The sequence below is a fragment of the Ursus arctos genome, unplaced genomic scaffold, assembly GCF_023065955.2.
Source record: "Ursus arctos isolate Adak ecotype North America unplaced genomic scaffold, UrsArc2.0 scaffold_34, whole genome shotgun sequence".
In the NCBI taxonomy this organism is placed as follows: domain Eukaryota; kingdom Metazoa; phylum Chordata; class Mammalia; order Carnivora; family Ursidae; genus Ursus; species Ursus arctos.
Window position 1 is genome coordinate 25,994,474 of NW_026623030.1, and position 21,425 is coordinate 26,015,898.

The 21,425-nt window shown below is 56.6% G+C and overlaps 1 protein-coding gene across 10 annotated transcripts in view; it reads right to left on the reverse strand.

Annotated features, from left to right (window-relative positions):
• The window catches only part of NCOR2 (nuclear receptor corepressor 2), a 368,100-nt gene that overhangs the window by 159,113 nt on the left and 187,562 nt on the right, over positions 1 to 21,425 (reverse strand). The window contains exon 1 of one of the 10 annotated variants that reach the window (XM_057306001.1): positions 11,160 to 11,479. The exons of 8 other annotated variants lie outside the window; for them this stretch is intronic. The gene's annotated coding sequence lies outside the window, so the exon portion shown is untranslated. Of the gene's footprint in view, positions 1 to 11,159; positions 11,480 to 21,425 lie in introns of those variants that run through there. One more of the 10 variants, XM_057306003.1, reaches the window with a different exon arrangement.

Genomic DNA, 21,425 nt, shown 5'->3' on the forward strand with positions numbered 1-21,425 from the left:
CAAACACACCCCCCCCACACCTGCCCCACCTCTCACCTCCCCACAAAAGGATCCTCAGCCACAGCCAGAACCCCCACCACTCCCAGATTCTGCTTTGTGCCCCCCCAGGTTCCTCCGGCCTGCCTCGGTTTACCCACAGTTCTACCTGATCCACAGGTGACATTTATCAGGCACCCACACTAGGGGAAGGCTCCAACTTCCCTCACCCAACCAGGCTGCCCCGTTCAACAGACCAGGAAACCGAGGCTCAGAGAGGTGAACTCACCTGCCCCAGGTCACGCAGCCAGAAGGCAGCCAGGTCCAGCCACACACACCCTCCAAAGGGAGAAGAACAGGGGCCCAGCTCAGGGCTGCCGAGGAGGCCCGCTTCCGTCTCCCATTTAACTGGTACATTCGTGTCCACAGAGCTGGGGCCAGCTCGGCCGCACAGCCCCACTCCCCCGCCACAGCCAGATCTGCTCAAAATCACTCCCTCCTGGACTCCTTTCCCCCCCTTTCAGTTTTAAAGCGAAGAGACAGAGAAGCCACCGTCGCAACAAACCGTCCCCGCACGCCGGGTCACTGGGTTCCACATGAGAGCCCCTGCCGCGCGACGCGCCCTCCCTCCTGGGTGTTTCACAAACATGACGCCGGATTTTTCCTGGCTCTTCCTCATTAGGTTCTGGGCGCCCCGGGAGGGACGTGTTTTCCATTAGGCCCAGCTCTTCCATCTGGCCTTCCAAACAGCAATTTTTTTCTGCAGAGGGAAGGGGGGAGACCGGAGAAGAGGCTGGTGTCTGGGTGATGGGGGGTGGGGCGTTGGCACCAGCTGTGTGCCAGGGCACACGGCTTGACCCACCACCCCCGGAGCTTGGAACAGAGCGGGCAGCAGGGACCAGTCACGGCCGGCCGTGTCGGGGCTCAGCACGGTGCCCACTCACCGTGAGTGCTCATCCAGTCACAGGGGGCCCGTGACTGCATCCTAATCCAGGACCCTGGGATGGTCAAGGATGCAGCGCTCCAGGTCCTGGGTCTGTCCACCTCACTGCCTGGATGGGAATGAACCAACAACCAAGGAGTAAATGGGCCACAGAGTACAGCTCTCGACATTGCTGAGTGAAAGAAGCCAGACACAAAAGGACAAACACTATGATTTCACTCACAGGAGGTGCCCAGAATAGTCAGATTCATAAAGACAGAAAGTGGAAGGGTGGTTGCCGGGACCTGGAGGACAGGGTATTGGGAGTTTGTGCTTAACGGGGACAGTTTCTGTTTTGCAAGATGAGAAAGCTCTGGAGACAAAGGTGGTGATGGTTGCACAACCACGTGAATGTACTTAACACTACTAAACTGTACACTTAAAAAACGGTTGAGATGGTAAAATTTTTGTTATGTCTATTTTACCACAATTTAAAATTTAAAAAAACAAGAAAAACAAAACAAACCACACCCCTCCTCCAGGGAGGCCTCCCTGATTGCTAGCCCAGGCACCCAGCTGGGCTGGTGTTGCCCTGTGGTGGCTCCCACTGCCCAGGCTGCCCCATAAAAGAGACAGTATTGCCAAAGGCCCTGCCGGGGTCTTGTTATGGAGCAGCCCCTCCTAGCCCAGCACTGCGAGGGACCACAGTCAAGACCTTGCCTCCAACCCAGGCAGCCTCCGGAGATGACTGAGAGGCCGGGACACAGGGGAGGGGATGACCTGAAACCCACTGCCAGTCTACCGGCCCCACCCATCACTCCCCAAGACTCTGAGGGTGAAGGGGGCCATCGCGAGGGAGCAGGGGCGGCAGACTCTGGGTTCCCACCAACCTCCCTGCATCAACATCTGGCAAATGTGTCTACAGCTGTGCAGCTGCCGGAAACGCCTCCTCCTGCCCCTCCTCCACGCACGCTGGGCCCTCAAGGACGGCTTTCTGAGGAATTTATGGGGTCGTCCTGAGTATTTCAGGGCAGATCTCTGGGGGACGTCCTCCACCACATGTGAAGGAGGACAAATGTTCCCGCTGCTAAGAATAGCTTGGCCAGCAGTGGCCTGCAGGACCGGGAGCCCACCCACTCAACAACAGCCCGGCCATGCACACACACCCCCCCCCAGCCCCAGCCTCCAGGGGCCCACCTCCCACAGGCCTGGCCGGAAGGCCCCTCCTGCCCCCCCAGATGCCTGGCCAAGGGGGAAGGGTCCATTCTGATCCGCTCTTTCCAATGCTCAAATGTGGATCACAGGAGCCCCTCGATTTCCCCGAGGGCTTCCATTCATCAGTTAGTCTCTGATGGTGGAGCAGTGATCAAGAATCCGAAAGGCCCTCCGGCCCCTGCAGCCAGGAGTTCCAGATGAAAACACAGGCTTCCGTGCCCAGGAGTGGCGAGCATTCCCCTGGGATCTGATTATCAGTTTGTGGAGGGAGCAAGACTGACAAGGCTCCAGGGAAGAGGGTCCCAAGCCAGAAACAGGGAGGGGGAAAAGAGAAAGGAGGGCCAAGGATACCATGCCCCAACTGGAATACATACAGCCACGCAGGAGTCGTGCCAAGGAGGGGGGCAGGTGGGGGCTGCACGTGTGGAAGGACATGGCAAGGGGGCGGCCGCTGCTCAGCCCCAGCCAGGGGCATCATGGCCACTCGAGAATGTGGCCCAGGGGATCACAGCTTCCAAGTCTTTCAGGCAAAGAAAGTCTGACTTTTGAGACATCCCTCGGTTTACAATTTTTATTTCAAAAACATGGACTATAAACCCAACCCAATAAATCAGTCTGACATCCAAATACAGCCCGTGGGCTGCCAGGATGTGACCTGTGGCTTCTGACATGTGGTCAGCTGAAAGCCACAAGACAGAGCCCAGCAAAGCCCAGGGGAACTGGGGGTGGCGGGGAGAGTGACAGGCAGGAACGTTCTCCCACGTGGCTCGGAGGGGGCCTGAGAAGCCCCTAATTAAAACAGGGAGTGGAAGGGGCTGGGCCCACTTACCCAGTGAATCTTAAGTAACACCCTCCACCCCAAAGGACACATGCTGGCTGTGAAAGGGGGACTGGGCAGGGACCCCAAGCTGGCTCATCTCCAACACATGCAGTGAGCTGGCTGTGGTCATGACGCAGCTGTTGTCTGCCTACCCAGCATCCACTCCTTGCAAAGTGCACCCTACATTTCTTGGCTTACAACCCCTCCTGCACCCTTGATCCTGCTCTCTGAGGGAGGCTGACCGTACCTCCCAGGTCCGACCAATCAGCACAGTCTCAGCAGCAGCCCCAGCAGCCCCAGCAGCACCACTACCATGGCCACATTCATTGGTTTAGGGAAGCGCTTACCTCTCAAGCACTTAACTTCTCAACCCCATAAAGCTCACTCCCATAACTCCCGTTGTAATGTCGGGAACAACCGGTTTACCTTCCACGGGGCTGCAAGGCTGTGATGAGTAGTCTTAGGCTACCAGGAATTGGCCATGGAGAGCACCTCACCACCTGAACCCCTGGATCCAACCATGCCTGAAGCTTACCCTGAGCCTTTTGTGCTAAATGCAGGAGGAGCAGGGAGTCTGCCAACTGCAACCAAGACACCTAAGATAGCAACCCCTTAAAACCCAAATTCTAACCCATGAATCTCCCTGGAATCAGATCTCTACTCTCTGGTCCCCTCGCCTGTGCGGGTAGAGAGATCTCCCAAGCCAGCCAGAAGGAGGCAAGAGAAATGAGATGTGAGCCCAGGACAGACTCAGACTAGGAAGAAGGGGCCAGGCAGGAGCCTGGGATAGGCCTGCCCTGTCTCTCACCTTGAAGGAGAAGCAGTCTCCTGGCCCATGCCGAGCCATCGGGGGCCTTAATGGGGGACCCAGCAGGCAGCAACTTTGCAGATAAAGGTTGCCCCTCCTCGCTGCCTCAGATCTGGGTCACCCCTCAGCAGCAGGGACACCCCCACCCACAAAGCCCCAAGGCAGTAAGTGGAGCCTCCGGCCTGGGTTTCTGGAGGAACATCCCGAGCTGGCAAGAGCACTACTTTCTCTCCCGCCCCAACCCCTCCCTCAGGCAGGGGCATTGTCCACAGCCAGGAGGCCGTGCAGGCTGCACCCACAGACACGCCTCGGGCCTCATCCCTGCTGGGGCCTGCTTCCTGGGCTGTAAAACAGGCAGCTGCTCTTGGCCTGGAGGGTGGCCAGGGCTCAGACCGAGAGCAGGGAGAGATCCTGATCCCCGCCCCTGACCCCATAGGTGCTAACTTCTCCTACCGTCCTCCTCTCCCCCCGCCCCCGCCTCCATGTGGCCACAAGTCTGTTTCAGCTCCCCGTTCACAGATGGGGAGACCGAGGTTCTGGGGCCAAAGAAAGCTCCTCCATGTCCCGCGGGCAGGGAACAGGACCGTGGAAAGATGAACACACTCCACATCCAGATTCCAGGTCCTGAGCGGTCCCGGTAACAGACCCAAGGTGAGCGCCTCACACTCATCATAGCAAACTGTTAACACAGTGCTCACTATCATCAGTTCATTTAATCATTACAGTACCCATGGGAAGCAAGAGAGGTTAAGTAACTTGCCTGAGATCACACAGTAAGCAAGTGGAAGAGCCTGGATGCAAACCCAAGCTAGCCCTCTACAGCTACTGTGGAGGGCATCCACTCTGTCCTGGGCATCCATCGCCAGCATACCCGAGCCTCCCTGCTCAGGCTGGAGAAGACCCCTGTGTGTCCCCCACCAGGCTGGCATCAGCGCCTCATAGGCCTTGTAGCCAACATCACTGCTCACAGATCCAGGCCAAGTCCTGCCAGCTGGAGGCAACCACAGGTCGCTGCAGATGGGCCACGGCCAGCTCCATGCCCACGTGGCACCCCCAAGAGCTCGTTCCAAATCCCCACCCCGGGTCCCAAGAGGAGAAGGAAGGCGGCACCCTCAGATGTTACCTTGCTCTGTTACCTCCCTCATAGGAATCTGGAATCCTCCATGTCCCTGCTGCCTTATTCCCCATCTCCCCACAATCCCAAAGGTCAGGTCCATGAAGGCAGGAGTCACATCTGTTGTGTCCGCCATTGAGTCCCAGCTCAGTGCACACAGCAGGCCTTCCATAAATGCTTGTTAAGTCCCTGAATACTGAGAGCATTATTGCAGACTCGGAGTCGAAGGTCAAAGGCTACTCTGTGAAAAGAGAAACTAAGGCCAAGAAGGGGTCTACTTAAACTTGGATTTTGGGGTCCCATCTACACTAGGCCAGCGTGTCCCAAGAACTAATCCGTGTCTACACTGCCTGCTCCCCCGCAGTTTTCAGTGTGGCCCAGGGCTCTGATCCCTTCCTCCAGGAAGCTGCAATGACAGCCCATGCATTAGCCATGGCTAGGCTCTGAAAGCCATCCCCACCACCGAGGGGCTGTAGCCTGCCTTCTCTGGACTTCAATGTCTCCCTTTGTCAAGGGCACCTGCAAACAAGGCGGCGTGGGGGTGCGGGTGGGGCGAGAATGGCTGCAAGCCAGGTGCTAGGTGAGTGGCCAGGCAGGTGGAGAATGAGTGTTCGAGGCTTAGGGAGGGCCCAGCATGGAATCTGGGGAGCCTCCTGCCTCCTGCTTTACGTCCTCCTTAGCAGGGTCACCTGACGCGGGAGAGCTAGGAGCAGGACAACAGGCAGGTTCAGGGATTCGTGGATTAGGGTTCTGGGCAAGGGAGGCGGGTTCTGGACTCCTCTGACAGGACTCCCCACGCCCTTGGGCACAACGGGGTGTTCTCAGCTACCCCAACTACTGCGCTAGGTCCCGGACCCTCAGCTTGGGGTGGGGAAGAGAACGCGCATGCACCTTCACCAGGGAGAGCTCCCTCCAACCTCAAAGAGCGGGGGTCCCTGGCTGTATTAGTTTGTTAAGGCTGCTGTCACAAATGACCATAATCCGGGAGCCTTAAAACAACAGAGATTTATTCGCTCACGGGTCTGGAAGCCCAATGTCCAACATCAAGGTGTGGGCAGGCCTCACTCCCCTGAAGGCTCTCGGGCAGGATCCCCCCTGCCTCCTCCAGCGTCTGGCCACGTCACTGGGGTCTGTGTGCCTTCTCCTCCGTCCCTCAGAAGGACACTGGTCACTGAATAGGGGGCTCGCTCGGGGAATCCAAATGACCTCATCTCAAGAAACGTCCGCACAGACCCTTTTCCCAAAACAGGTCACACTGAGAGGAGATGGGTATTAATGAGTGCGCTTATCTTGGGGGGGGGGGCCGCATTCACCCCATTACACAGCAGCCTTTCCTGACGCTGCCCACTGATGGGGCGCCGGCTCCCTACGGAGCCCCACCGCCAAGGCCCAGCAGAACCCCCACCAAGCAGACGAGGAAACAGACACAGAGAAGTCAGCCCCAGGCCCAGGGTTTGAGCCCACTTTCCCTGAGCAGTCCCGACTCATGGAGCTGGGAGCCGCCGGGCACAGGGGCCTCCCTCACGTTTACAGGAAGCAAGGGACTCTCACACCCACGCCTCCGGGAGAGGGCCAGCCAGGGATGACTCACCCCCACTTCACAGGCCAAGAAGAGGCGCAAAGTGGTTCAGCCAGGGGCCTGACCAAACTGAATCTGTTTGCTCCTGTGTCAAAGGGAAGCAAATCCCACTCCTGGAGGATGAAACAGCGTCCTGCAAAGGAGAGCGCGTCCGGCCCCCCGATAATCAGCACCTCTCTATTTATTACCCGCCAGGGCCCAGCCTACACAGCTGCCCACCCAGCCTCCAACCCCAGCAGAAAGGGCCCATTATGACATCACAGGCCGGGAATTATGTTATTAGCCTGGGAAGGAGGCTGGACCCAGGGACAAAGGGCTCATTGTCATGCAAATGGTCAACGAGGAGGAAGCGGGGGCAGCCCCTCCAGCCTTCTAGCGCCTGAGCCACACTGAGAAACCAACTCCAGGCCTTCCAGAAGAGTTTGGGCATATCTGGGCCTCAGATCCGGATGGGTGGGCCTCTCTCAAAGCGGGAAAGGGGCCCCTTCCCAGGGCTGCATACAAAATGTCATTTACCCACTAATACTGTGTGCCTGCAGCTGTGTGTCTCTGGGCAAGATGCTTACTCTCTCTGTGGCTCAGAGGGTTGTTAGAAGAACTCAATAAATTAAAGTGTGCCTCGTCAGCCCTCAGTACACGCAGCTGATGCTGTCAAAACCCCTCCCCTGCCCCCCACGTGCCTTGCTCATGACCTCGACCTCTCTGACTTTATCTAGGAGGTTTAGACCAAGGTGCAGTTCCTATGGGGCACGTGAGCACAAACACAAGAACTGCTTTTCAAAGGACCCAGTTTTCCATGAGTCCCCAAAAGGCATTCTCAACCCCCCAACGCAGAACTTCTGGGGTGGAGGAGGTAAGGACCCGAGTCTCCCTAGCCAGAGCCCTGGTCAGTGTGACTTGCCTGGAGGCACAGTTGAAGCCATCCATCCCCAGGAAGGCCTCATTCACCACAAGGGGACAGGCCCAAATCCGCAGCCTGTGGGGGACACTGAGTCAGGCACAATTGTTTGCTGAGCACCTATGATGTGCCCAGTGCTAGGGACACAGTAGTGACCCTAGGGGAAGGGGTTTGGGGGACATGGCGATGGACACATACTAAATCCCAAGTGATGACGGTACAAGGTGACAGGAATAACTCTGGGGAGGTCGGGGCTCTGCTCGGAAGGCCATATTTGAGCAGAGGCCTGTATAAGGGAAGGGTGTTGCAGGAAGAGGGCACAGCAAGTACAAAGGTCCAGAGGCAGGACCATGATGGAAGCTTCCAAAAACAGCCAAGAGACTCGTGAGGCTGGAACACCCCCAACTCAGCCCACTCCCTGCCCTCCAGGATCTGCCCAGCAAACCCCAGCACCTGAGACCCTAAGCTGTGACTGGTGCTCCCCGAGCCTCAGACACAGCCTCCATCATCTGACATGACCAAGGACACCCCTTCCGGCTCAGCCCCACCGGGGCCCACTGGTACCACCCTCCCTACCCCGTCCCCAGCCTGCAATGGTCTGGAACCCTCCCAAATCCTTACACATAAAGCAAGCCCTACCTGGACCTCTGGGGACACGTGAAGGCCCAAGTGCCCTTACTAGTCCGCTGTAAGGGAGACAGAAATCCCCAAGCCCTCTCTCAGGAGCCTCTGGAGACATGTCTAGCCTTGGATTAGCTTTGGCGGCACAGAAACTCATTTCTCATGCTTAAGTGCTAGTTGGGGATAACCCAGCTTGCTCTAGGGTGAGCCAGTTACACCCTGAAGGCCTTCTCACCGCCACGGAGGTGGGAAGGGGTCCAAAAGAAACCAGTCCCTTACCGCAGGGAAAAGCAAGAAAGGAAAAATGCAGCCCAGAGTACAGAGCAAGGAGGAAAGAGTATAAGAGAGGAAGCGAGTCTGGCTGTCGCAGTTGTGACCCCACAGGCCGCAGACGTGGCTGAGAGGGGGCAGGCTCTGGGAGGGGCCAGGAAGTGAGACAGAGGGCCCAGAGGTCAGGGCTCTCTGGCTTTCACAGTTCATGAGCCCAGCCACTAACCCCCATCCTAACCTCCAAGCCTGGCCTGCAGGTGAGGAGAGAAGAGGGCGACTGAGGCTCAGAGAGGGCAAGCAACTACCCTGTGGTCACCCAGCCAAAGAACCTCCACACACAGGCTCTGGCTGGGGTTCAAGTTGAGCCCCAGCCCTCACAAACTCTGTGTCCTTGGGTGGGTCACCTGACCTGAGCCTCGGTGTCCTCATCTGAGAAGTGGGGATCATACAGCACCCTCCCATCCCACGGCTGATTCAGGTGTGGACAACTGCATCAGAGATGATCCCCCAAGAGCGCCCCCCACACAGGTAGCACTGAGCACGTGCCAGCGCCTTCCTAAACACCTAGCGCGTATCACCGCGTGTAACCGTCCCTCGCACCCCACGAAGTACTGAACACCATCTCCAGCTTACGCACGAGGCCTGAGGCCTGAGGCCTGGAGGGGCCCAACCACTTGCTCTAATTCACACAGCTACCCACAGGCAGACCTGAATTCGAACCCAGGACAGCCTGGCCCCAAGCCGATGCTCTTTGTCTGCTTAGACCACTATAGATTCGTAGGCAGTCATAAGAAAAAGCTCCACCCTGCGTACCTTCAGCCAGCCTCCCCTACAACGGTGACGTCCCGACAGAAGCCCAGTTCTGTACCTGCAGCGTAACCAGGAGACCGACATTGACACGACTGGCCTTGTACAGACCTCGCAGGTTTTACACATGCGCATTTGTGTGTATGTGAGTGTGTGTGGCATGCTATGCATCTGCACCTCCGTGCAGATGGGCGGGGGGGGTCAAGTCACTGAGACCCTCAGGGCAGGGCCGGGACAGCCACAACACAGCTCTGGGGCTGACCCAAGTGGGCACGGGGGGCTTGGGCGGCAGCAAGGTGACAGCCCCCTGCTACACAGGCCTTTCCCGAGGTCCCCAGGAGAGGCCTGAGGACAACGGGACAGCAGGCAGCTGGTGTGGACAGCCTGGACACCCGGGGAACTCCCCGCCGGCTCCTGCTGGCCCAGGAGGAGAGGCCCTGAGCCAGCCACCAGCCCAGCATCCGGTGTCGCTTACAAACACAGGATGACTGCCACCCTCGGCGGGAGAGCCAGCCCTGCCCGCCCAACCTCCAGTCCACACCGAGCAATCGGGGTGCCTGGCCCATGCTTGGTGGGGGACGGGGCAGAACAGGCACAGTGGGACAGCCCCGGGGACCCCAGCTAGGCCCAAATGCAAACAGAGCCTGGGGTTTAAGGAGGGACCCTCTCTCTCCATCTCCTGAGATCTGGACGGTGGTTTCCAAATCATACAGAACAGGAGGGTTCTCAACAGAAAGGAAAAGAAAAATCAGTGGAGACCAAGGTGCAGCCAACTTAAATCCAAGCTTATCTACACGAAAGGAGTCTCCCCACACCCGCCCACAGGGGCCCTGCACGGGCGGGTCTTGGTTCTCCCCCAGACACAACTGCAAGCCACTCACACTGTATGTACAAGACAGCCGAGTTCCACGACCTGCCCGCTGTCACGCCTTCCACAAGGGAAGGCGCAGGGACCATTTCTTAGCCCCCTTGAGCCATACAACCACTTCTGGGGTGGAGACAGATGGAATGTCCATTTGCCAGACGAGAACACTGAGGCTCAGAGACATGAGGCAATCTGTCCAAGGCCACATGTCCAGGAAATGTTTAACCAGGATGTGAACCCTGGTGGTCTGACCCCAGAATGTACCAGGAGGCTGCAGCAACCCCTCACCTCATCCCAAAGCCTGTGTGACCCCCACTATTGCTCCATTTTACAGACAAGGAAACCAAGTCTCACACAGGTGAGGCAAGGCCACCCAGCATAAAAAGGGATGGAAGCAGGATTCAAACTCGAGTCCGTGGCAAATGAGAGATGCCATCTGGGAAGCCAGCCCTCCCAGGACCAGGCTCCAGGCCCCCACGAGACATCCCGCTGCCTCCCAACGGTCCTGGCGCACCCAGACCTCAGGACAAATCACTCCCTCATCCTCTGTGCCTGCAACTGAAGGCTCCTTGTGAGCTCAGGAAGCCCTTCCAACTTTCCAGTGTTTATGCCGGCTCCTCGCTGCCAGGTCCCTGGGCAAGCCTGGGCCGGTGGCGCTGATTTCAAACCAGACATGGGCACCCAGCCAAGCGCCACCGCGGTGGGAGCCGGGCGCCGGGGCAGCCGCAGCGCTGCCTGCACCTGGCTCCCCTCCCCTGCCCCCTGCCCCCTGCCCGCGGAGGAGCCCACCCCCCCCAGATCCCAAGGCCCCCAGCCCTCCACCCCCCACAGCCACAGTGCCAGGAGCACCCCGATTCCTTGGCTCTGACTGCTCTCCCACAAGGATGCGTGCACCCCAGCTCTGGGCAGCTCGGTCCCCACCCCGCACAACCAACCCTGTGGTCAGACAGCGGCCAGAAGTCCTTCCCTCCCGGCCGCCCGCCTCTCAGCACCCTGCTCTGGACCGTAGGGACTCCGACCACTGTGACCACCGGCTCTTGGTCCCCCAGCACCACGATGTAATCGCCGCCTGCAGGGGCAGGGCCACTCAAGGCCACCACGGCCAGGGCGCGACCGGGCTGCCTCCATCCAGCAAGCCCAGCGGCCCCCAGACGGACACCCCGTCGCACCGTGGTGGCTCCCAGTCTTTGCCCACCCCTCCTGGGCCATGACCCGGCCGCGCTGCGTCTCCCTGCCCACCACCAAGCCCAGAAACTTCTCTTACCCGAGCACATGACCAGCCTTCCACTCGCGTCAGCTCCAAACACAACTTGAAGTAACTCTCCCACAAAAAAAAAAAAGAAAGAAAAGAAAAAGAAAGAAGTAAAATGTGCCAGCAAGTGGGTCAGTGGAGTCCACACACACAGACTGTTCTGTTGGCTTCCAGAAGACACACGGCGTCCAACATCAAAGCCATCCTTCCTGCAGGACTGACACGGGGAGCGGCGGCCCCACTGAGCGGCCGCTCGCCTTCCCGCGAGACTACGGGCGCCCCCCCCCCCAGCTGGGGAGGCCCCGCAGCCAGGCCCGGCCCCCCGCTGCCCCAGGGCCGCTGCCCCCCCAAGGCCGGCGCGGGCCGAGGCCCACCAGGCACAATCCCCGGCCGCCGACCCCACACCGGGGCCAAAACTCGGTTGTCAGGCCTCCACAGTCCCTCCTCGCCTCCTGCCACTCTGGGCCTATAAACACAGAGAATTACATAAGTCCACTCCTCTTGTTCGGAAGCCAAAAGTACTCGCTTTTTCTCCCAGCCTTGGCAGTAAGTAATAATTCCTCATCGCCATGGTAACCCTGGCGGGCTTCCAGCCGACACTCAGGAGCTGAAACGCTGGGAGGCCTTTTTATAGCTCCGTAGAAAAACCTCTTCACTATTCCCTCCTCGCAGGCGAAAGCGAGCTCCAGGCCCGAATTCTACTTTAACCCGCTTCCTCCCCGCCAGACCCGTCCACCCGGGAGCCAGACCTGCCCGCCCCCTCCCCGGAGGGCAGTGTGGGCTTCCCGGCCTGGGCCTGGCGAGGAACCAACGCCGCTGCCCGGTCCCTCCCCGGGCCTCCAGTCCTCCGGGGTGACATGGCGGAGGGGCAAGTTCTGCCTTTAAAATATTTCTGCCCTACTTGTAATCTCAGGAAAAGCAAACATGACCCCCTCACATTGGTATTCTGAACGAGGGTCATCTCGGTGACAGGCCCAGGGGGTGAACAAAGACAGCCAACCACACACACACACACACACACACACACACACACACACGGGCCAAAATGGATGCTTTGGTGGTCAGCCAGGGGTCTGAACCTTGGCTGCAACTGGGTATATGACTCAGAAACAAGTCTGAGCTCCTCTGGGTGTCAGCTTCCCATCTGCAGCAGGGCCAGGCTCAGCTCTGCTTCCCACAGTGCTCCAAGCAGCAGCAACGAGAGGAAGCAGCAGGATCCCCCCCCGGGGGGGGGCTCCAGATCCTTGCCCCCGCCCCCAGCAACCAGGACTCGGGCCCAAGGATAACTGCCCAAGATGGCATCCCCAGTGATGACAAGCGGGGTGTCCCCTGGGGATGCAGGGCAGGGCACCCCAGGCAGGAGGCACAGCAAAGGCGAAGGTCTGGAGGTGGGACCGCGTCTGGCATGTCGCAGAAGCGGAGAGGAGGCTGGTGTGGAGCGAGGCAGAGGGAGAAGGTGGAGTCAGGGGGTAACAGGAGTGGAGGGGGAAATAGGTCATCACAACTCTGGGCAAGTCACTTCACTCCGAAGACTGGAAAGGCTCCCGAGGGTGATCATGACAATGACACCAGCAGACAGCATACTATGCGCCGGGCGCCATGTAAGCGCTTCACCCGTGGGCCCATCTGTCCTCACAGCAGCCCAACAAAAGATAGGTGCGCTTCTGAACCCCAAAATATAGACAAGGAAACGGGCTCAGAGAGGTTAAGCAGCTTGCCTAGGGTCACACAGCTGGAAAGTGGCCGAGCTGGGGTTTGAAATGAGCAAGCCTGGCCCGCATTCATCCTGCCATGTGGTACAGAGGGTCTGGGGCAGATCGGACTGACTGTGATGAAGGTCCGTGGCCACTGGACTAGCAAGTGGACCAGCGTGACTGCTAGAAGACCAGTCAAGAGGGCCCACGGAGGCCGTATGTTGTTGACTTTTGTCAACTCACCCTCCAGCCTTTCCCAAGGAAACTCCCCATAGAGTGTTTCGGACCTGCCCCGAAAGCCATGGTGGGGATTTGGCTGCTCCAAAGCCTCGTAGATGGGGAAACCGAGCCACAGGAAGAAACAGGCAACACAGAGCCGCGTTTTTAGTCTCCAGATCTGGGCGCTGTCTCCTGCCTCTTGGCTCTCACCATAACAGTCAGATGACAAAACTCAGGAACGGGTGAAACCGGCCCCACCAAAACACGGCCAGGAAGCGGAGCCTGAAGCAGCAGGGGCAGGACTCATGGGTTCCTTTTGTTCTTTTCTGTTTGTTTTGGACACAGACCTGCGCCCAGACCTTTGCAGAAGCTGGCCCTGGAACCAGGAGGAACTCATCCACACCCCAACCAGAGCTATTTATGCTTTGGGCAGGTTCAACGCCGGGCCATGTCATGTCACGGTTACTTCTTGTGTCTTCCCCCAAGAAGCTGGGCCGCGGATGGTTTGTTGAGCGACTCTATGAACACAGCAAATCATCAAAAACCAGAAACAGTGACACGCAGCTCCTTCTAGATGGAGCCCGCTGCCAAAACTGAGCTTAAGATCAGAGTAAGGTAGCACGTGGTCAACTGCCTAGCAAAGGAACACCTCATTCTCCAAGCCTTTGGCGGAGACCATCCCCCAGGAACCTGTCTGCCTGGCAAAGCTTTGCACATCGGGGAACGATCAATGAAGAATTTAACAGGACACGCTTTGATGGAGGCCACCGAGGCATGGATGGAGAGGAAGAGGGGTCCCCCGGGGGAGGCAGGAAGGACCCAATGCAAGGCCCTTGCCTCTGCAGGCATCAGTCTGCTCAGCTGTGAAATGGGGGCATGCTGCCTGCTGCCTCTCTCAGGGTCAACAGAAACCACACCCATTGCGGGGCCCAGAGAACCACAGGGTCCAGCCCCAGTGGAAGGGATCCCCACTCACTCCCTCCCCACAGGAGCAGGGGTGGGGCTGAGGGGAGAGAAAGAAAGAGTGAGAGCTAGAAACGCAAGCCTGCTTCCACCTCCCCTCTCCTATCCCGCCCCCCAGTGCTCCGGAGACCGCACGATGCCACACGGTACGACCACAGAAAGGAAGGAAGCACGGACACCTGCCACAACGTGGCTGGACCTCGGAAACACGATGCTCCGCGCACGAAGTCAGACACCAAAGGTCACGCAGTGTGTGATTCCACCGACAGAAAACTTCCAGAACAGGCAGATCCACAGAGACCGAGAGCAGGTGGTCGCCAGGGGCCGCGGGGAGGGGAGATGCGGAGGGACTACTAATGGCTGCTGGGTCTCCTTGGGGAGAAGGTGACGAAAATATTTTAGAACTGGACGGAGGTGTGGGCTGTGTACAGCATGGCTCGGGAATGAAAAACGAATGAACTGTTCACTTGAAAATGGTTAATTTCACGTAATGTGAATTTTGCCTCCATTCAATGAAGTTAGAGTCCCTGACCCCAGGCCTGGGGCCATCTGCCATTCAACACACACGTATTGAGCCCCTACTGTCTGCACTGGTCACTGGGGAGACGGCGGGGATGAAGACAGATACCTGCCCTCGCGGAGCTGACACTGGAAGAGGTCAGCAGTGAACAGCCGACGAAGACGTGATGTAATTCACGTAACAGCAGCTGCCGGGGACACTTTCCAAAGTGGTGGCAGTTCGGCAGTGGCCTGGCTGGAGAAGACAGATGTGGAAACTGCTTAGCAAACAGGGTGCCGGGCAGAAGAAACAGCCAGGGCAAAGGCCCTGGGGCCAGGAGGTTAGCATGGCTGGGACCACCAGCTGTGGTCACAGGGTCCAGATGTGCAGGACCTTGAAGGCCACAAACAGGTCTTTAAAATTTAGTTGTGATTATGATAAAATTCACAAAACCGCATTAGTTTCCTAGGGCTGCCGAAACAAATTGCTACAAACCAGAGGGGCTTAAAGCAAGAGCACTTTACTCTCTCACGGCTCTGGAGACAGGCAGTCCGAAAGCAAGGCTCTGGGAGGGTCCTCCCTCGCCCCGTCCAGCTCAGGGTGGCCCCAGGCGGTCCTTGGCTTGTCTCTGCGCCCATCTTCAAAGGGCCTTCTCCTCTGTGTCTTCTCTTGTAAGGACTTTTGTCATCGGACTTTGGGCCCATCCTAATCTAGGAGGATCTCATCTCAAGATGCTTGACTTGATTGCATCTGCAAAGACCCTCTGTCCAAACAAGGTCACATTCACAGGTTCCGAGTGGACACGACTCAATCCCCTACGTGATCAAGACTCCGCCATGTGCTGGGCCTCCCCCTCCCCTCTCTGCACCGTGTCCAGGGAACCAGGCTGGAAGCTGTGGGGACAGGCACACGGGCATCTCGAGGAATCCCCCCAGGGACCCCACAGCTGGCCCTCTCCCAGCCTAAGCCAGCTAAAAACAGACCCCAAGGAACCCAGACCCCCTTCCCTGAGAGAGGTATCCATGAGCCACTCACAAGGGGCTTGCAAGAAAGGGACCTCCTTAACAGGGAGGCCAAAACAAGCCACCACCTTGGCCCCTGAACGGAGACTTCACCAGACCAAAATGCACCCTTCTTCCTCTACCACTTCATCCAGGTACAGAAGCCACGTTGGCTAAAGGCAGCCAACTGTCCCGCAGGGCTCTTTTCCTGTGTGCTGTTTTTATTTTAAAAAGGGGCCACCCCCACCCAGAGCAGCTGTGAGCTGGCGCGGTGGGCAGGGCTAACTGTCCAACTGTCCAGATTCATGTCCAAGTGCAGTGCCAGCCTGCAGCAAAGGGCACAGAGCAACTGGCAGGGATGGCTGGGGCAGAGGCAGGAGGCAGGGGGCAGATGGCCGCCTGCTCTGGGGCCCCGGGAGCCGACACTCCAGTGGCAGAGGAAGGAGGAGGTGTCCAGGAATGCTCCTAGCTGCCGCCAGCTGGATCTCAGGACCCAAACCAGGAAGGACAGATAATACCAGCACAGGGGAACACACAGTCCCAACATGCCAGGCATTGGGGGCACAGGCTCCAATGTGCTCCTTTATACCTTACATCGATCCTATGGAGTATAACCGACGCATTTTACAGATGGGAAAACCCAGGAACAAGGATGAACTGACTTCCCAAGGGCAGGAAGCTAGAAGTGGCAAAGCTTAAAACACAGAGAATGTAGTACCCAAGTCGACGGCACCAACCACTGGCCTAGCGGCTCTGAGACTCTCAAAGTCCACTGGAGGGCTCTAGCAGGGACTACTGTGGCCTTGGGCCCCAGCTTTTGGAAATGGGATCTCCAGAGGCGTTAAATGTGACTTCCCAAGGCCCAGGACCTTCTGTTACATTCCATGGGATATTCTGCCCAGATCACGGAGGGCAAAATACTTTGAGATGAAAGTCATAGCTAAGAACAGAGGCCACGAGATGATGACAGCCAGCTGTGGCCAACAGGGAAGCTCTTTCTGGCACACACAATGTTTTTTAAAAATTAGGACATTGCTTATAAAATCCAGATTTCTAGCTTCTCTGAGGAAGAAAACCAAAATACCCAGCATGCCAGTTAGCCACAATCCCCACCCCTCCCTTTTGCCTCAGTCCCTTCCTTGACCGCATCTGAGTTTGGGTCATCCCTTTCCCCCACCTCAGCCACCTCCCTGTGCCTGTTGAAAATATCTGAACAGTATTGGAGGTCCCACTCCGCAAGAGAAAGGAATGCCACTCGAGGCTTCAAGTGACTCCTTCCCCTTAGCTGGCCGAACTGGTGGCAGGAACCTGCCTGTAAACAAGGCCCACACAGAAGGAAGCTCCCCTGAGGCATGGTTTGAGCCCCTGGATCCAGCCATGCCTGAACTTGTCTTACCCTGAACTTTGCCATTATGAGCACCCATCAATTCCTCCTGTGGCCCAAGCCAGCCTGAGTGTGTCTCCACCATGACTCAGGAGTCCTAACTGATCACCTTCGGGTCACTAATCACCTTCGGGTCTCCCCTCAACTGACATTTGTCCAAGAAGGCCTGTCCAGACCACAAACAAATTCAGACCTTGTTATGTACCCCAGGGGTAGCCTGAATTCCACATGATCCTTACCACCTTCGATGTTACCTGTTTAACGACACTCTCCCTCTGGACACTAAACTCCTTAAAGGCATGAACAATGCCTGATTTTTCCATCATTCTGATCCTAGTGGCCTACCAATGTCCAGAACATTCCGTGTGCCCAATAAATGTAAATCAATCAATAAGCAAAAAACAAAAGGGAGAAGCAAAAGCCCTTAAACTTGGTTTCTGCCTTAAGTGTGAAAAGAGCCCAACCCCCGAGGTCTATAGAACAGCCTCAGATCCAGAGAACTGCTCCTGGTGCCCCTGGCTCTGTTCCAGCCAAGCAGGCCCCCTCAGCATTCTTGAAACATTATGGCCTCGGGGCCTTTGCACAAGCTATTCCCCAACCTACAACATTCATTCCTCTTCTTGTCACATGCCTGCTTCCTTCTTATTGTCTAGGCCCCAGCTCCAAAGCCACCTCCACAGAGACCACTCTTGATTCCTTTACCTAAAGCGAGCCCCCCACAAAACCAGAACTGTCCCCCACCCTGCATTATTCCACAGCCAGCATACACCCGTCTTGCAATACCATGTTTGTTTTGTGCACTGCCCATCTCCCTCTCAGCCTGTGGAAACCACAAGGCAGGGCCCTGGCATCGTGTTTGCTGTGTATACACCCCCCCACCCCACCCCAGGAGGCCATGGAACACCAGGCTGGCTGCAGGGAGGCAGAAAGCAGACCCCTCATGTCCTGACCAGTCCTGCCCAGCCCAGAACAGCTGACGCATGCCTGAGAGTCGTAGGTGGCACATGGAGCCTGGCCCGTGGCTGGTGCAGCCCTGCCAAGAAATCCAGTCTGGCTCCAGGCTCACGGGTGGCTGCAGGTGCCGCCTGCACAATCCCCACAATTCCCAGCAGGTGCATGGAGTCAATCTGCCTGGGTTCAAATCCCACCTCTGCCAGCTGCCAGCTGTATGACCTTGGGCAAGTCACTTAACCTCTCTGTGGCCCCAGCTTCCCCACCTATAAAACAGAGCTGATAAAGTAATAGCACCTACCTCGTAGGGCTGCCACAGGAGTACATCGGTGGATGTCTAGGACACACTCAGATCACAGCGTGGCAGAGAATAAATGCCCAGGAATCATTAGAAATTAAGTTAATGTTAATGATGGTGATAATGGCAGACCCTCACACAGCACTAAGGCAAGCAGATGGTCCGGAAATGTCAGCGCTGATAAAAAATACAGTACTTGCTCTGTGCTAGGTCCCGTCTGGAGCGTTGTACTCATACTGATTCCTACAAGCGAAGTTTATTCTTGCTCAACGTGCTTGTTTCAGCTCTTCCAGGCAGCCTCCCTCGATTGCTCCCTCCCCCAGAGCACCATGAAGCCATGCAATGCCTCACGTGAGTGTCCTCCATTCCTCTGCGTCCTAGGCTGCAGCGAGGGGCAGGGAGAGCGCCCAAACCCCGCAAACCTAAAGTCAGCACAGGGGAATGCAGGCCCTAGGCCAGCCCAAACCACAGCCTCTGCCGAAAACACAGGCCCTATCTGGCTGCATGAGCACACCCCAGAAAGTGAAGGGTGTTCCCTCCCTGCAGGCTGCAAGACAATTCCTCCAGGGAGGCCCAGGCATATCAAGGGCTCAGAAGGTCAGATGTCCCAAGACACAGAGCAGAGCGTGCAAGAACAGGTGTCAACTCTGGCTGGGTGTCTGGGGTCTGCATGGGATAACAGCACTGCCCCCAGCCACACTCATATCCCCTCTGTCCCCATAATGATGTGGACACAGCTGGTCTCCTCCTTCCACCAGACAGTTGGGCTCACCAGTGAGGCCGGCCATGGCCACCCAGCACAGCAGTGACCCGGCGAAGCCAGCCTTGGGCATGCAGGGCCACTTCACTTCTCAGGCAAGCAGAGAGAGCCCCTCCACAGCAGGGACTGAGGTGGTCTCTGTTCCCCAAATCAGATGGGAAGATCTGGTTAGAATGCAAGCCCTGTCCCCACCCGCTGTGGCCTCACTCAAGCCCTGCCACCTCCCGGAGCCTGGTCTGCTCATCTGGAAAATGGGTCTAAGGATCATCAACACAGTGCCACAGGCAGGGTGAGGAGTGCCCAAAGCACCAGCAAATCAAAGCCACCAAAAGGAAAAGAGAAGATCTAGAAAGAAGAGGGCATTTTAATTTCAGCAATGGGCTTGCTTTGTCTTTAAATGAAAAACAAACATTTTTACTTTATGGTTCAGAATGGTTTGTTTGATTTATGGCAGTCACGGAAGGCATGACATAATCCTTTCAGCATTTACGCCTCTCGAGGACTTGAGCCACCCTAAATAAGCTTCTCCCTCCAAGGGACATGCTGAGGAGCCGTCAGTAAACGCTTAAAGCCTTCGCACAGCTCCTAGCACAGGGACAGCAGAAGTGCCACTCAGGACGACCTGGACACTGAGGCAGGAGAATGGGAAGGATGTGGGCCCCGGGGAGACAGCCTGGGTTTGAATCTCACTGGCTGTGTGACCTCAGGCAGGTCACTTAACCTCTCTGTTCCTCGGTTTCCTCATCTGTAAAACGGGGATAATAACCATCTCTGCCTTACAGGGGGTTGGGTTAAATTATAACATGTACAGTGCAACACGATTACTATTACAAACTCTGTTATTATTACTGTCATTTACGGCAATTTCAAAACTTGCGTAGGTTTTTAAACCTGACTGCAGAACGAAGACAGGTCTGCCTGGATCCCTGGCGCCAGGGGGGCCCCATCACCAGGCTCACTGGGAGCCCCCGCAAGGCGGTGCCTCCCTCCTCCCTCCAGCTGGGGCAGGGGTTACTGTGAGATGGAGGGAGACGCATGTCGGAGCCAAAGATTCAGAACAAGTACAATTATCGGGCAGGCATCCATCCATAATTATGAACTTGATGTAATTAGGCACCCCACTAACTTCATTACTTATTTATTTACGGGATTGCTTATTTAATTTATGGGCCTCCTTCCCCGAAAAGTCATCTTAGCTAACACCCCTCAGGCGAGGGAGGAGGAGAAGTCTCCCCTCTTTGTCCCCATTCCTGGGCTTCTACAAGTATGTCATGCTCCTGCCTTGCCCCAAAAATAGCTCCCCAGAAGGCCTGCGTGACTTTGCCCAAGACGTCGGGATCGCGCAAGGCCTGTCGTTCACTGAGCAGCTCCCGCGGACAGTGCCTGACCCGGAAGGTGTGGTCCCTCCACCACAGCCTCACTCCCCAGCAGATGAAACTCTTGGGGAAGACCGGAGGTTCTGGCCCCACCTAGCCATCAGTTCCTAGCCTGCCCTCTGCACCAGTAAAGACATCAGTGCAACACGTGGACCTGGTCCTTCCCAGCTCTGAGGAGGAGAAAAAGCACTCAACTCTCGCAGAATGACTTTATATAAGTCACCTGACCGCTCAGAGCCTCGGTTTACACATCTGTGAAATGGGAGTGTTAAGAACAACTCCCACAGCCAGCTAACCCTAAAAACCCAACTGCTGCCACCCAGCATACCCCTGGGTGTCAGCCAATGCAATAAGGCAAGAAAAAGCAGTTAGAGGCACAAAGACTTGCTGGCTTTATTCCTAATAGACCTAAACTGGGAACAAACTCTATGCCCATAACTCATGAATGAGCTGCAGTACATTCATACGTGGGGTATTACTCAGCAATAAAAACGGAGGAGTTACTGATACATCCAAAGACACGGATACATCTCAGAAACATGCAGAAAGAAGCAAAACACACCCAAAATATGCATTCTTTATCATTTTACTATGAAAATCTAGAGGATTCTAGAACTTCCGTGGTAGCAGATCAGTAGGTGCTTCTGGTGGGGGAATGGGGATTCCTTCGGAGTAGATGGAAACGCTGTATCTTGATTATTGTGGTGGTTAGATGAATGTTCTCAACTGTCCAAACCCATAGGAATGAACCTCTAAAATGGGTGAGTCTTACTCCAGGTTAATTACATCTCAATAAGGCTGATTTTTGTTAACCACAACAGAGAAATACGTACATATAAAACAGCACCACCAACCCCACTCGGGTGCCCGGACACTACTTCCCCACTTCACGCTCAGGTCTACGGCTTCCTTCACTGTCCACCCAAGTCACCGCCAAGGCCCTGATTTATGAGCCCTGGACAAGCAAGGTCAGGGTTGCATCCCAGATTTATCCCTTCCTTGCTGGGTCATTTAGGGCAAATCACTTTGCCTCTCTGCCTGTCAGGCTCCCCATCTACAAAAGCGGGGTTATAAATAGCACTCTCCTCGGAGAGTTATTGTAGAATAAAATGAACTGAGGTGAAAAGCACCAG